At 36.7% G+C, this 17080-nt stretch overlaps 1 protein-coding gene across 7 annotated transcripts in view; it reads left to right on the top strand.

Annotated features, from left to right (window-relative positions):
* LRMDA (leucine rich melanocyte differentiation associated) overlaps nucleotides 1–17080 on the top strand; it is a 1405312-nt gene that overhangs the window by 1218539 nt on the left and 169693 nt on the right. For 4 of the 7 annotated variants that reach the window (XM_069572198.1, XM_069572200.1, XM_069572201.1 and 1 more), the window contains one exon: nucleotides 7950–9057. The exons of the other annotated variants lie outside the window; for them this stretch is intronic. The gene's annotated coding sequence lies outside the window, so the exon portion shown is untranslated. Of the gene's footprint in view, nucleotides 1–7949; nucleotides 9058–17080 lie in introns of those variants that run through there. 7 annotated transcript variants of the gene reach the window in all.

Consider the following 17080-nt stretch of genomic DNA (forward strand, 5'->3'; position numbering starts at 1 on the left):
TTTTGATTAGGATTATACTGAATCTGTATATCTTTTTAGGAAGAAATTATAATCTTTGCCATATTAAGTCTTCAGATCCCTAATGATTATATATCCCTCAATTTATTTTCTTCCTTTAAAATATTTCTACAGATCTGTACTTTTCTTTGTAAATGTCTTCCATTTCTTTTGTTAGATTTATTTCTGTATATTTGATATTTTTATTAAATCATAAATTTAAGTTCTGCATTTAGCAGTACATTCCTATTTTACTGAAAATTTTAAAATACAGAAATTGATGCTTAATTACTAAATGCATTTTTCAGCATCTGTGGAAAGAATCCTAAAATTTATTTCTGTAAGTCCATTAATACATTAAGTTATATTTGTTGTTCAGTTGCTAAGTCATGTCCGACTCTTTGTGACCCTATGGACTGCAACACTCTAGGCTTCGCTAGAGCAAACTTCCGTTTCATCCTCTGTCACCCCCTTCTTCTCAGTCTTTCCCACCACCTTTCTCACCATCAGGGTCTTTTCCAATGAGTTGGCTCTTAGCATCAAGGTGGCCAAAGTACTGGAGCTTCAGCTTCACCATCAGTCCTTCCAGTGAATATTCAGGATTGATTTCCTTTAAGATTGACTGGTTTGGTCTCCTTACTGTCCAAGGGACTCTTAAGAGTCTTCTCTACCACCACAGTTCAAAAGCATCAATTCTTTGGCACTCAGCCTTCTTTATGATCCAACTCTCACATCCATACATGACTACTGGGAAAACCAAAGCTTTGACTATATTTCTATATTTAAAATATTATACCATCTTTGCATTTCTGGAATAAATTCCACATTTTTATATTATGTTATTCTTGTAATATACTTATAAGTTGAGTCTGAAACTATTTACTTTAGAATTATCACTTGATATACATGAGTGAGTTTTTATATGGTTTTCTCTTATTGCATTTTCTTCATTGGATTATGATACCAATGTTATGCTCACTTCATAAGATCAGTTTGGATTTTCCCCTTTATTAATAATTTTAAATAGTTTATAGAGATTAAAAATTTTTTCTTCAAGGTTTTCCTATGAAACTTTCCTTATGAAATCATCTAGAATTGGAAGTTTTTAATAGTGGTGTAGAGGTAAAAGGTAATTAAAAACAAAATGGTAGATATTGAGCCCAAGCTTTGCATATTTACCCAAATACATGTACTTTCCATCTGTATTTTTCCATTTATATTTCTACCATGTAAATGGATAGGATTTGATCTTTAGAGTTTTCAATTCATTCTCTTCTAGATATTCTGTGATTTTAGTTTGAATTTTATATTTGACTGCTTATAGGACTTTATCGTATTATTGTTTTGTTATTAGTATTTTGTAATACTAATTACTGGTGTTGTATGATTGTGAGCATAGAACATTTTTGTTACTATTTAGAAATTTGTTGGAAGCTTCAAAATAATCTTGTATATGGGTAAGCTTTCCAAATATTGTATTCCTTGAACAAAGGGTATATTCTTTATTTTCAGTGTTGAAGCTAAAAATATGTCAATTAATATACCTTCTAAGGAAAGGTGAATTAAGATCTTAGACTAGTATGTTTCTGTTTATCCATGTAGTTTGCACAGCTGTGATTTATGCTTCTGAATGCGTGTAATCATAGTAGTGTATTGTACTTAGCCTGATAAAGTGACTTTGTCTTTTCTTTTTTTTAGTTTTTTTTTTTTAAAGAATCAACATTATGTATTGAGGTTAGCCAATCCACTCTCTTTTTATCTTTCTGGTTTATATTTGCCCTTCTTTTTTTCTTTTTTTTCCAATTTTTTTGTCTCATGTACCATATACGGAGCAAAGACTGGTGTTTTGCTTTTATTTTTCCCTATCAAAGTTGATGTACAAATGTGTCATTATGAAAATTTTCTAATGATCAGCAAAGTTAAAAGACTTTTACAGTGAATGGCCTACAAGTTTCGCTTTTTAACCCAACCCAAAAGTATGTCTTAAGAGACAGATTTAGTTCATGTGAAAATATTGATATGTAAGTGCTTTTGGTTTATATTATTCTATAGTTCACTTATTTGTTTATATCACTTAAATTATTTCAATATATATTCTTTTCTCTCCTTTTTGATTTTGTGATTATCTTGATATTTAGGAAGTCTTGTACTTTTGCTAGAGATTACTTTCATATCTGTAACTATATGTGAAAGTGAAAGTCACTCAGTGGTGTCCAACTCTTTGCGACCTCATGGATTATACAGTCCATGGAATTCTCCAGGCCAGAATACTGGAGTGGGTAGCCTTTCCCTTCTCCAGGGGATCTTCCCAACCCAAGGATTGAACCAATGTCTCCCGCATTGCAGGTAGATTCTTTACCAACTGAGACTCAAGGGAAACCCAAGCACACCGGAATGGGTAGCCTGTCCCTTTTCCAGGGGATCTTCCAGACCCAGGAATCGAATTGGGATCTCCTGCATGGCAGGTGGATTCTTTACCAACTGAGCTATTAGGGAAGCTTTAACTATATATTATATCCTTAACCATCTTTTTTTTTTTTAACTATCTATTATTTTCTGTGATTGTCAGATTTCTGTGTCAACTTGTCTAGGCTATAGTACCCAGTTATTTAATCAAACTCTAGTTTAGGAACTACATTAAAGGTATTCAGCAGATGTGATTAACATCTATTAATCAGTTAACTTTAAGTAAACGATTATCCTTAATAATGTGGGTGGGGCTAATCTAATCAATTGAAAGGTCTTAAGAGCAGGAACTGTGACATTTTCCTGAGGAAGAAGAAATTCACATTGTGGACTGCAGTCTTAGTCCCTATCCAAGAGTTTGTAGCTTGCCTTTGGTGTGGAGTTCTCTGTGTATTACAGCTTGCCTACCCAGCTGTACAATTACAGAAACTAGTTCTCTGCTCTGTGTGTATGTACATATATATTTTTTCACTGGTTCTGTTTCTTTGGTAGAAATACAATGTCTAAAGTGGGCAATAAATAAGCTAGCTTTAATTTTTTTCTCTGCTTCCTCTGCTATCTGACTTTATTCAGTCATGTATTCTTCTTATCATTAATGTTTTAATGTTTTAATTTTATTAGAGTATAGTTAAATTACAATTTTGTGTTAGTTTCTGGTATGCAGAAAAGTGATTCAGTGAAACACATATTCGTTCTTTTTTATATTCTTTTCTTATGGAGATTATCGGACAATATTGAGTAGAGTTTCCCCGAATATTGAGTAGCTCTTTGTTGGTTATCTATCCTATATATAGTATTGTGTGTGTGTTCATCCCAAGTTCCTGGTTTATCCTTCTCACCACATTTCCCTTTTGTTAACTGTAGGTTTGTTTCTAATAAGTTTAAGTCTGTTTCTTCCTTGTAGATAAGTTCATTTGTATCTTTTTATTTATTTATTTATTTTTGTTGTTTCTTTATTTTTTAATTTTTTTATCTTACTTTACAATACTGTATTGGTTTTGCCATACATTGACATGAATCCACCATGGGTGTACATGCGTTCCCAAACATGAACCCCCCTCACACCTCCCTCCCCATAACATCCCTCTGGGTCATCACCATGCACCAGCCCCAAGCATGCTATATCCTGCATCGGACATAGACTGGCGATTCAATTCTTACATGATAGTATACATGTTACAATGCCATTCTCCCAAATCATCCCACCCTCTCCCTCTCCCTCTGAGTCCAAAAGTCTGCTATACACGTCTGTGTCTTTTTTGCTATCTTGCATACAGGGTCATCATTGCCATCTTTCTAAATTCCATATATATGTGTTAGTATACTGTATTGGTGTTTTTCTTTCTGGCTTACTTCACTCTGTATAATCGGCTCCAGTTTCATCCATCTCATCAGAACTGATTCAAATGAATTCCTTTTAATGGCTGAGTAATACTCCATTGTGTATATGTACCACAGCTTTCTTATCCATTCATCTGCTGATGGACATCTAGGTTGTTTCCATGTCCTGGCTATTATAAACAGTGCTGCGATGAAAGTTGGGGTACATGTGTCTCTTTCAATTCTGGTTTCCTCGGTGTGTATGCCCAGCAGTGGGATTGCTGGGTCATAAGGTAGTTCCATTTGCTATTTTTTAAGGAATCTCTACTCTCCACACTGTTCTCCATAGTGTCTATACTAGTTTGCATTCCCACCAACAGTGTAGGAGGGTTCCCTTTTCTCCACACCCTCTCCAGCATTTATTGCTTGCAGATTTTTGGATCGCAGCCATTCTGACTGGTGTGAAGTGGTACCTCATTGTGGTTTTGATTTGCATTTCTCTAATAATGAGTGATGTTGAGCATCTTTTCATGTGTTTGTTAGCCATCCATATGTCTTCTTTGGAGAAATGTCTATTTAGTTCTTTGGCCCATTTTTTGATTGGGTTGTTTATTTTTCTGGAAGTGAGCTGCATAAGTTGCTTGTATATTTTTGAGATTAGTTGTTTGTCAGTTGCTTCATTTGCTATTATTTTCTCCCATTCAGAAGGCTGTCTTTTCACCTTGCTTATATTTTCCTTTGTTGTGCAGAAGCTTTTAATTTTAATTAGATCCCATTTGTTTATTTTTGCTTTTATTACCAGAATTCTGGGAGGTGGATCATAGAGGATCCTGCTGTGATTTATGTCAGAGAATGTTTTGCCTATGTTCTCCTCTAGGAGTTTTATAGTTTCTGGTCTTACATTTAGATCTTTAACCCATTTTGAGTTTATTTTTGTGTGCGGTGTTAGAAAGTGATCTAGTTTCATTCTTTTACAAGTGGTTGACCAGTTTTCCCAGCACCACTTGTTAAAGAGATTGTCTTTACTCCATTGTATATTCTTGCCTCCTTTGTCAAAGATAAGGTGTCCTTAGGTGTGTGGATTTATCTCTGGGCTTTCTATTTTGTTCCATTGATCTACATGTCTGTCTTCGTGCCAGTACCATACTGTCTTGATGACTGTGGCTTTGTAGTAGAGCCTGAAGTCAGGCAAGTTGATTCCTCCAGTTCCATTCTTCTTTCTCAAGATTGCTTTGGCTATTCGAGGTTTTTGTATTTCCATACAAATCTTGAGATTATTTGTTCTAGTTCTGTGAAAAATGTGGCTGGTAGCTTGATAGGGATTGCATTGAATTTGTAAATTGCTTTGGGTAGTATACTCATTTTCACTATATTGATTCTTCCGATCCATGAACATGGTATATTTCTCCATCTGTTAGTGTCCTCTTTGATACCTCAACATAATAAAAGCTATATATGACAAACCCACAGCAAACATTATCCTCAATGGTGAAAAATTGAAAGCATTTCCCCTAAAGTCAGGAACAAGACAAGGGTGCCCACTTTCACCGCTACTATTCAACATAGTTCTGGAAATTTTGGCCACAGCAATCAGAGCAGAAAAAGAAATAAAAGGAATCCAAATTGGAAAAGAAGAAGTAAAACTTTCACTGTTTACAGATGACATGATCCTCTACATAGAAAACCCTAAAGACCCCACCAGAAAATTACTAGAGCTAATCAATGAATATAGTAAAGTTGCAGGATATAAAATCAACACACAGAAATCCCTTGCATTCCTATACACTAATAATGAGAAAGTAGAAAAAGAAATTAAGGAAACAATTCCATTCACCATTGCAATGAAAAGAATAAAATACTTAGGAATATATCTACCTAAAGAAACTAAAGACCTATATATAGAAAACTATAAAACATTTGTACCTTTTTAAAAATTAGATTCCACATATGGGTGATGTTGTATGGTATTTGTCTTTGACTTATTTCGCTTAGTATGATAATCTCTAGGTCCATCCCTGTTGCTCTACATGGTATCATTTCATTGTTTTTTGTGGCTGAGAAATATTCCATTTTTTATTGTACCACGTCTTCTTTCTCCATTCTTCTATCAGTAGTCATTTAGGTTGCTTCCATGTTTTGGGTATTGGAAATAGTGCTACTGTGAACACTGGATTGCAAGTGTTTCTTTAGGGTTATGGATTCCTCTAGATATATGTCCCTTGAATGGGATTGCTAGATCATATGGCAGTTTTTTAAGGAACCTCCATACTGTTCTCCATAGTGGTTACACCAATTTACATTTTTACCAACAGTGTAGGAGGGTTATCTTTTCTCCATACCCTCTCCAGCATTTGTTGTTTGTAGATCGATGATGGCCATTCTCAGGGGACAACCCATTGTAGTTTTGATTTGCATTTTTCTGATAATTAGTGATGTTGAGCATCTTTTCATGTGCTTTTTGGCCATCTGTTATTAAATTTTCATGTCTGCGTGTTTTTAAGGTTTGGTCTTTGTGTGCATACTTAAGAAAGCTCTCTCCTAAATATAACAAGCTTTGGGGAAAATAGAGTTAGGATCAGACCGTTCAAAATCTAGACCCTTGCCCAATAATCAGGCAGTCAATCAAAGATGTTAAGTTTTTAATAAATAGAGGAATGAACAATAAATACCGTATTTAAAAAAATGCAAGTAGTTTGAGGGGAGGAAGTATGAGCAAGTGTTGCAGCTGTTGATTTCTGGAAGAAGGGCAGCAGTCACGGTGGCTGGGCGGTAATGTGCAGGAAGCCATCAGAGACAGCGCACATGGAAAAGGTGAGCCAAGAAGGGCAATAAGGAGTCGCTGGGCTTTAGGCTCAGTTTTGCACTCCTCTGGAACTTACTGCCATTCCCTTGTGGTTTGAAATTTAACACTCTGATAAATATTTTCATGGATAAATGTGACTTCCTCAATATGCCAGCTTCATCGCTACCAACTTCAAATCAAGCACATATGATCTAATTCATGTAGCAGAAATAGGCCCTGGGAAGAACAGACCATACTTGATTTATGTGCTTTAAATGATATCCTTTGATTTCTAGCTTTTAAAGATCAGCAGGCTTTTCTGTCTCCCATTTTTCCCCCTCATTGCTCAATTGTCATTTGTATAATTTCTGTACTATTGTAGCATGTATTGTTTGTATTCTGTACTGTTATAATTGCCTATCTTATTTGTTTACTTTCAGTCCTAATTTTAGAGTTTAACCTTTGTTATAGAATCAATGCTTAGCTATTAGATGAAAGAATGAATGTCTTTTGTCCCTCTGTGCCTGTCATGGGCTAAACATTTGTGTCCCTTAAAATTCATATGTTGAGGTCCTAACTTCCATTGCGATGGTATTTAGAGATGGGGCCTTTGAGAGGTAGTTAGGTTTATATGAGGTCATGTGGGTAAGGCTGCCATGGTGGGATTAGTGTCCTTATAAGAAGAGGGAGAGAGACCAGGACTCTAGTTCACTCTATGATGTAAGAATACAGTGAAAGGCAGCCATCTGCAAACCAGGAAGAAAGTTATCACCAAGGGCTAAATTTGCCAGCACCTTGATCTTGGGCTTCCCAGCCTCCAGAATTGTGAAAAATAACTGTCTATTGTTTGTGCCACTCAATCTATGTATCCTGTTGTAGCATCTCAATTTGATGAAGTTAGTTAACCTCCCCATTTAATAAAGAATCTACAATAGCCAAGAGAAGGTACTCACCCCAAGCCCACATACACGTATCTATGCCATGTTCTGATCAAACACTCTAGAGTTGTCTGCCCAAACCAACCTGAATTCACTTCCAGGACTTGAAAAGAGCCAATATAAAGATGCATTACCTTTAAAAGAAACAAGAATATAACAGACTGCTGAGGTCCCAAGAGAAACTATAGCAGCTTACAAACAACAGAATGATACATTTAAGGTGCTAAAAAAAAAAACAACTGCTACCATGTAATTACATTATCATTGTTGTTCATTTGCTAAGTCATGTCCAGCTCTGCAACCCCATGAACTGCAGTACGCCAGGCTTCTTTGTCTTCCACTATGTCTTGGAGTTTGCTGAAATTTATGTTCATTGAATTGGTGATGATATCTAACCATCTCATCCTCTGCCACCACCTTCTTCTTTTGCCTTCAATCTTTCCCAGCATCAGGGTCTGAGAAAGCATCAGCTCCCTCCAACAAGTCAGCTCTTCACATCAGATACTTCACGCCAAAGTATTGGAGCTTCAGATTCAACAGCAGTCCTTCCAATGAACATTCAGGGTTGATCTCCTTTAGGATTGACTGGTTTGATCTTCTTGCAGTCCAAGAAATTCTCAAGAATCTTCTCCAGTAGCACAGTTCAAAAGCATCAGTTCTTCAGTGCTCAGCCTTCTTTATGGTCCAACTTTTATATCCATACATGACTACTAGAAAAACCATAGCTTTGACTATATGGACCTATGTCCAAAAAGTGATATCTCTGCTTTTTAATACACTGTGTAATTCCAAACCAAACAGAAATATCTTTCATAAGTGAAGAGAAAAATAAAGATACTTTCTAGATATACAAAGATTGAGTGAATTTGCTATCTGCAATTCTATGTTAAATAAATACTAAGAGAGCTCTGATAGAAGGGAAATAATCTGATGGCATGTGGCAAACCACACAGTGTCCATGTGGTCAGCTTCATCTTAGCCTGGCTGTCCTGAACCCTCTCCTTACCCTGTGACTGAGCAGTAACCTAACTCACAAGGAATGTGCCTACACCAGATGAGTTCCCCATCAGCTTCTACCTTTGGAATCTGGAAGAATGCCTTTTTCTGTTTCAAGTGGCTAAATGGTCATGAGACCCTCGGGGAGAGGGAAAAATCTTTGGTTCCCATCTTGCAGACATGCTTCTCACTTGGTGAAAGTGAAAGTGAAGTCGCTCAGTCGTGTCCAACTCTTTGCGACCTCGTGAACTGTAGCCTACCAGGCTTCTCTGTCCATGGGATTCTCTAGGCAAGAATACTGGAGTGGGTTACCATTTCCTTCTCCAGGGGACCTTCCCGACCCAGGGATCGAACCCGGGTCTCCCGCATCGGAGGCAGACGCTTTAACCTCTGAGCCACCAGGGAAGCCCCTACTTGGTAGCCCAATTCTATTTTTAGCTTTAGCCTGTTGTACCCCTTTCAGCTTCTCCAAGGACAGCTGCAAATGCCTTTGGATCACTGTCCCCTCCTCCTGCCCGTGTGTAAGTTCCCCGCAATAAACTTCATAATTATACTTTATGGAGTCGCCTCCTTCATTTTTTAGCCTCAATGTTTCTTCTCAATTCGGAGGATATTATTCAATACCTCCACCTCCCAGCAGACGGAATCAAGGATATGTAAGAAGGAATGAAGAACACAAAAGAAAAGGTAAATAATTGGATAAACACAAGGGCAAACTAACTGTACCAAAAAAAAATGTCTTGCAAGGTTACAAATATATACACAAAAGGAAAATGTATGATAGCAATACAGAAAACACCAAAGATACCAAGGAACAAATGGAGGTTAAGTAGTCTAAACTCAAAATTATCCAAGAAGAGGTGCAACTGCTAACTTATGTTGGATTCTAAATAGTGCATTATGTAATATCTAGGATAATCACTAAAAGAATAGAAGAAAAATTCACTTGTAGTAAGCAAGAAAATGAAGAGGAAAAAAATACTAAAAATATTTGGATATTAATTAATTAATTAATTTTGATTAATCAAAAATGTCTAAAGCAAGGAGAGAAAAAGGAACCAAAAGTAGGTGATGCATGAAAAATATCATCAAGAGATGATAGATGTAAATGTAAATACATTAGTAACAATATTACATGTAAATTGCTTGTTGTTGTTCAGTTGCTAAGTTGTGTCTGACTCTTTGCAACCCCATGGACTGCAGCACACCAGGCTTCCCTGTCCTTCACTATTTCCCAGAGTTTGCTCAAACTTGTGCCCATTGAGTTGGTGATGCCATTCAACCATCTCATCCTCTGTTGCCCCCTTCTACTGCTGCCCTCAATCTTTCCCAGCACGAGTCTTTTCCAATAAGTCAGCCCTTCTCATCTGGTGGCCAAAATGTTGGAACTTCAGCATCAGTGCTTCCAGTGAATATTCAGGATTGATTTCCTTTAGGATTGACTGGTTTGATATCCTTGCAGTCCAAGGGACTCTTAAGAATTACATGAATATTTCAATTAAAAGGCAAATACTATTAGACTGGATAAAACCCCAAACCTAATGATATTATGCTTAAAAGGAATAGGACAATTTATAGAGGAGTTGAAAATCAAAAGGATGGGAAAAAAGATATGGAAACATTAGCCCTAAGAAACCTCGTATAATATCATATAATGCATGCAACATTACTAGGAGGAATTTTATAATGACAAAAACTTAACTGCCTGGAAGATAAAAAAACATTACATTTTTATGAACCTAAAAACTACTTTAAAATATATAAAGCAATAATTGAAAAACTAGAAAAGAGAAAGAAAGAAATCCATAAGTAATATGGGAGATTTAACATACCCCTCTTCTGATAACACAAGCAGACAAACAATTAATAAGAACACAGAATCCATTAAAAACAGAATTAACAAACATGAATGTAACAGAGGAATGAATCAGATAGTAACAGAATCACAGTCCTTTCTAGTAAGTATGAAACATTTACCAAAATTTGTGAAAAGCTAGATTTTGAGACTAGGGTCAACAGATTTCAGAGTTTCTCATCCTGGACACTGTTAACATCTTGGACTAATTCTTTGCCGTGAGGGGCTTTCCTAGGTATGCATTATAGGATGCTTAGCAGTAGTCCTGTTCTATTTCTACTGAATGCTAGAACCAGCTCCCCTCCAACAATTTTGTCAAAAACAAATGTCTCCAGATATTGCCAAATGTGCTCTGGGATGAGGAAAAGTCAAGACTGATTTAGAATTTTCTCTTTTAAAATGCTTTAATGAAGCCAGTAATCAATAATAAAAGATTTCTATAATGTACAGTTAAACAATACAGTTATAAATGACCTATCAGGCAGATAATCAAAATGGAAATTATGAAGTATTTTAAAATGAATTATAATGAAATAAGACATATCAAAAAGTATTCAGTGCAACTTAGGCTGTTCTTAGAAGAAACCGTGTAGAATTAAATGTGTATATTAAATAGAAGAAAGTTTGAAAGTCAAGAGTGTGAAGGTCAAGACTCCTGACTTTGGCCAAAGGAGATCAGCAAGTCCTGTCCTCAAAAAACTGACCGAAATTGACAAAGCTTATCATGTCATCACTCTGGAATTGTACCAAAGTTATATGACAGTCTTTGATAAGTTGCTGAACTTAGGACAGCAACAGTGGGAGTCTGGCATTCAGGCTTGCTGCTAGAACTACTCTCACTACCCTCTCCTCTAAAAGGTAATGGGGATGTTGTGACCAGATGAGGCAGACCATGAGGACTAACACAGTTGAAGGGGGACTCCTTCCATTTGGGGCAGTGGTAACGCTCATGTTAAATGGAAATGATTTCTCTGAGACAAACAAATAGAAAGGACAATGGCTTCATTCTAGTACTTCAAGATTATAGGTACTGTGTAACCTTTAGTCCGTTCAGTTCAGCTCAACTGGTCAGTCGTGTCTGACTCTGTGACCCCATGGGCTGCAGCACGCCAGGCTTCCCTTCCATCACAAACTCCCGGAATTCACTCAAACTCATGTCCATCAAGTCAGTGATGCCATCCAACCATCTCATCCTCTGTCATCCCCTTCTCCACCCACCTTCAATCTTCCTCAGCATCAAGGTCTTTTCAAATGAGTTAGTTCTTCACATCAGGTGGCCAAAGTATTGGAGTTTCAGCTTCAGCATCAGTCCTTCCAGTGAATATTCAGGACTGATGTCCTTTAGGATGGACTGGTTGGATCTCCTTGCAGTCCAAGGGATTCTCAAGAGTGTTCTCCCAACACCACAGTTCGAAAGCATCAATTCTTCAGTGCTCAGCTTTCTTTATGGTCCAATTTTCATATCCATACATGACTACTAGAAAAACCATAGCTTTGACTAGAAGGACCATTGTTGGAAAAGTAATGTCTCTGCTTTTTAATAAGCTGTCTAGGTTGGTCATAACTTTTCTTCCAAGGAGCAAGCATCTTTTAATTTCATGGCTGCAGTCACCATCTGCAGTGATTTTGGAGCCCCCCAAAATAAAGTCTTTCACTGTTTCAATCGTTTCCCCATCTATTTGCCATGAAGTGATGAGACCAAATGCCATGATCTTAGTTTTCTGAATGTATTGTCCCAGCTGGGGCAAACATATTCTTGGCTGAATCTGTATATGTGCTCAGTGGAGACCCAAAATCTCCAAGCTATTTTTACACTCCTTCCTTACTCTGAGGCTGCATACATGAACCATGAGTCTCAAAAGCGACTATAAGACAATAAAACTCAAGGCAGACTGAAAACATCCTGGATTTTTATTGCCTCCTATTTAACATATTTAAATCATCCCTATAGCTCAATAATAAGGCAAAAATGCAATTAAAATATAAAGTATTTGAATAGTCATTTTATCAAAGAATTTGTAAAAATGGCTAATTAGTACAAAAAAGTACTTACTATTACTGTTAGAGAAATGTAAATTAAAATCACAATGAGATATCACTATACACCCACTGAAATGGCTGTAGCCAAAAAGAAATGTAATAACCAAGTATTGGTGAGAATGTAGAAAAAAATGGAAGCTGTGTGCATTGCTCATGATAATGTAAAAATAATACAGAATCCTTGGATAATAGTTTGGCAGTTTCTTTAAAATGTAAAGGCAAATTTACTATATGATCACTATTTCTATTCCTGTTAATCTATTCAAGATAAATAGAAAAAAATGTACTTTAATATTCTGAGCTGTATTAGTCATTAATTCCTGATATTTCTCATTTATGCATTCTTGCGTTTTTCTCAATAAGCCCCTAAGAAGGTTGATCAAGAAAAACAAAAAAAAAGGCACAAGTTGCAAATATCAGTAATGAATAAGGGAATGAAAATACTGATCCTGTAAACACAGAAGGAGTAGATCATGAGCACCTTGTGCCAGTAAATTTGAAAAACTTTATGAAACATTCAAATTTTTTAAAAAGCAACTGACTAAAACTGACAAGAGAAGAAATGGAAAATATGATTATTCATATAGGTGATAAAGAAATTGAATTTGTAATTAAAATTTCTCCCAAGAGAAATCTTCAAGCCCAAATGGCTTCAATAGTGAATTCTTTCTATACTATATGGAAAAGAGAATCAATAATAATCTTATATAAATGTTTCAAGAGATGATAAAAAGTTGGTATTATTCTCAACTTATTTTTTTTGCAGTAAACATCCTTGACATAAAACATGACAAAGACATTAAAAGAAAGGAAAATTATATGTCAATCTCATAAGAAAGATGCAAACTGTAACCAAAACATTAGCAAATAAAATCTAAAGATATAAGGAGGCAAAATGTATTACAGTCAAGTTAGGTTTTTAAGTTTGTTTCAACATTCAGAAATCAACCCAATAATGGAAGGAAATTTCCTAAACAAAAGTGTCTGATAAAAATGTACAGCTAACACAATTTTCATGTATGGTCAACTGTTGAAAGCTTCTCTACTGAGATCAACAACAGAAAAATGCCACCTACCCCTACTCCTATTTGGCATAGTAGGTAAAGTTATAGACAGTTCAAAAAAGGAGGTAAGTGAGAAGATACAAGGAATGAGAAGTTTGGAAATTAAGAAATAAAACTATATTATTTGTAGATTATATTTTGTGGGAAATTCAAGAAATATCCACAGTAAGAACAAACTTTAGCATTAATAAGTGAATTTTGAAAGAATGCAAGAAACAAAGTTGATATAAATAATTATATTACTGTATATCAGCAATAAGCATTTAGAAAATGAAAATTTTAAAATGACATTTAAAACAACATCATAAAACTTCACATTCTAAAGGATAAGTCTAATGAAAGATATACAAGTTCTCTACACTGAAAAGTACAAAGAAATATTGAGAAAAACTTAAATAGGTGTAAATAAAGATAGGGATGGATATGCCCATGGATATATGGGATGGATATATCCATATATTAAAAGATGTAGTGTTGTAATAATGTCAGTTCTCTTCAAATTAATCTCTCAGTTTAACAGTGCCAAACAAATATAGACTATATCTTTGACCTGTAGACTTGTTTTTTGTCACTGAAACTGAAAACCTTCTTCCAGAATTTATATGGAATGGTAAATGGCAAGAAGAGCCAAGTTACTCTGGAACAAGAAAAACAAAACTTTATGGTACAGTTTCTTACAAAGTTTAGGTAATTAAAGCATACTGTACCTGTGCAAGGGTAAAATATAGTGACTTATAGGAATAGTAATATAAAGAGGGGGAGCAATTGCTCTCACAGGTAACAGTCGAAGCAGCTGGACCAAATTATCTGAAGGCACGAGAAACTGACCAGTGACATAATAAACACTGAGAGGAGCTGACTGTTTCTAAACTGCAGCTGCATCAGGTGAGCCCAGGTTCTCTTGCTGTGGAGTGTCTCCAAGTACCATCTTGTCCTTGAGTCTGGTGCTGGAAATCCACAGCCTTGCTGACTTGAGATGACAGGTGGCGGAGCTCACAGCAGCAGAGCAGGTGGACACTGAAGCAGTGAGTTAGGAAATGAAAGCCCACGTAAGGGCTGAGATCCACCATCTTACCAGGAAAATATAACATCCTAATTAGGTATGCAACTAACTACGGAGCTTTAAAAATGACCCTTATAGGTTGAACTGCATCCCTCCAAAAAATGTGAGTAAGCCCTAATCCAGTATTAAAGCTGTCCTTGTAAGACAAGGTAAAGAGACACAGTGCGATAGATCTTTTAATAGTTGTTACCTTTGGAGGAGCAATGACTGGAATGGGTCATGAGGGACTTTGGGTGGTGCCAGTCAAGTTCTGTTTCTTGGTCTGGGTTGTGGTTATATGACATGGCAGCTTCCGTGTTTTGGAAAACCCACTAAGCTCTACTCTGTTATGTTTTGTGTAGTGTTCTGCATGTATATTATATTCCTATAAAATTTTTAGTCCAGATATCTAACAATAAATAATATGCCTGTTGTCACCATACCTGCACCGTCCTTCACCATACAGTCCTAGAATTAATGTTGACTTCTAATACTGCGCTCCAAACCAGTAAATAGACTGATAGGTGATAGAGGATAGTTACATACACACATGGATGATAGATAAGTGATAGATGATAGATAGAGGGATAATGAGAGATAAATAAAGAGATAGATGATAGATAAATGAATAGTTGGATGGATAGATAGACAGAAAGGCAGATACCCCAGGCTGCTTAGAGGGCACTCAGTACTGCATGTTTGGGCCAAGAGAGAATACTTGTGATGTTGACATAAAGCAAGAATATCTTTAGCAGTTCCTGGCAAGAGTGTTAAAAAAAAAATAATAAAGCAGTCAGCCTGAAGAGAAGGATGCCTAGTTGCCCTATGACAGTTGGAGGTTTTATAACATAAAAAAGCAATCTTACAAGTACTAAAATCTGTTAACCCATGAAACATTATACAAAATGATAACATAACCAACTCATTTGCTTGATATCTAGTTTCTCCTCATTGTGTAGTTCAAGTGATAATTGTATACGACTCTTAATTTTTTTAGAAAAGGATATTTTAGGAAAACAAGACAAAACAACATAAAAACACAGCAAAAACCACAAACAAAATTTTTTAAAATGTGCTGAAATGATACTATGAGAGTATTGACTCTCAGATCAGAGGGTACACTTCAGGAATGACTGCTATGCATGCCTGAAGCATGGGCCTGCTGCAGTTCCCCAGATGTGGGAAATTAACCATTTATTTTTGTGGTTAATGCAGCACATTTATGCAGCAGAGGGAAATGTGCTGGAATGCATAGCATTCATCACTTGCATCCAATAAGCAAGCAAGACCACAGTCAAGAGACCTTGTATCAGGCAGGTAAAGGTTAGGGAAGAGGAAGACAGGAGGCTATTTTTAAGAAAAGGAGAGTGGCAAAAGCAGGCTTCTTGCAGCTGGCTGAATCCTCCTTCCATGAGGCACTGTTCACCATAGCTGTTTGCTCTGTGAGGGACTTCGGAATGAAGAAGCCCTTCTCTGTATCTGGTATGTGGGGTCAAGCTCTTGCCTTATGCTTTGTCAGAACATCATTTCCCATCCTTGACTCTAGAAAAAGCCATATTCTCTAGCCATGTTTGTTGATGTCTTCCACTCAGTGTTATCATCCTGCTGGTCCACCATGCATGTAGATAAAAGTTAAACCTTGCCGGTTAATAAAACCCTATTGCCATACTGAGGATGTTGCTCTCGATTTAAGTGTAAGAGTAGTCTGTTGAAAGTTTGTCTTGGACTAAAATGATTTATGTTTTGCAATGAATACTCTGTCTCTAACGTGGCATCAGATTGTAGGTTCTATTAACAAATGTGGGATTTGTCAGGGGAAGCTCTTTCAGAAGTCTAGTAAGAGATGGTTTAGCCTAGGATAGAGGTCAGCAAGCCTTTTCTGTAAAAGATCAGGTAATAAGTAGCTTATGCTTTGTCAGCCCTGTGATCTCTAGCAAAAGGATTCCACTCAACATAGCAATAGACAGCATGCTGGTGAGTGGGGATGGCTGCGGTCCAATAACCCATGATTCACAAAAGCAGGAGGTAGACTGGATTTGGCTTGCAATCTGAAGCTTGCTGACCTCTGGACTAGAATGCTAGTAGGGAGATAGAAGATTTTAAGAGATAGTTAAGAATTAATCAGGTCTTTCGCAGGGATTGGATGTGAAGCGAGAGAGGGGTGGCCACTGACTCACAGATACAAGTCCGCTTCCTAGAGTGATCCTGCTGCTGCTGCTGCTAAGTTGCTTCAGTCGCAGAGGCCCTGAAAGCTGTGTCTCCAGCTCCCCTATCCATATCTTGTACTCATTAACTATTGTTTTGGCTGTTTTTCACATTTGAACACTTTTCCTAAGCTTCCAATTTTTCCACCTGTGAGTCCACAGCACCCTACAGCAGATGCCAGAAGCTTGATTTGCCAGTTTTTCTTGCAGGGCTGGGATATGACCTATGCTCCACTGACCAGATGCCCCTGCGTGAGGCTCTGATTAAGAAGCAAGGGACTCAATAAAGCAGACACTGCTCTGAGGGGATGCAGGGAGAGATGTTCTGAGGGCATCTCAGTGACTGACATGCTAGTGACATGTCCTGACTCAGCAT

Source organism: Ovis canadensis, chromosome 25 (genome assembly GCF_042477335.2).
Source record: "Ovis canadensis isolate MfBH-ARS-UI-01 breed Bighorn chromosome 25, ARS-UI_OviCan_v2, whole genome shotgun sequence".
NCBI lineage: Eukaryota > Metazoa > Chordata > Mammalia > Artiodactyla > Bovidae > Ovis > Ovis canadensis.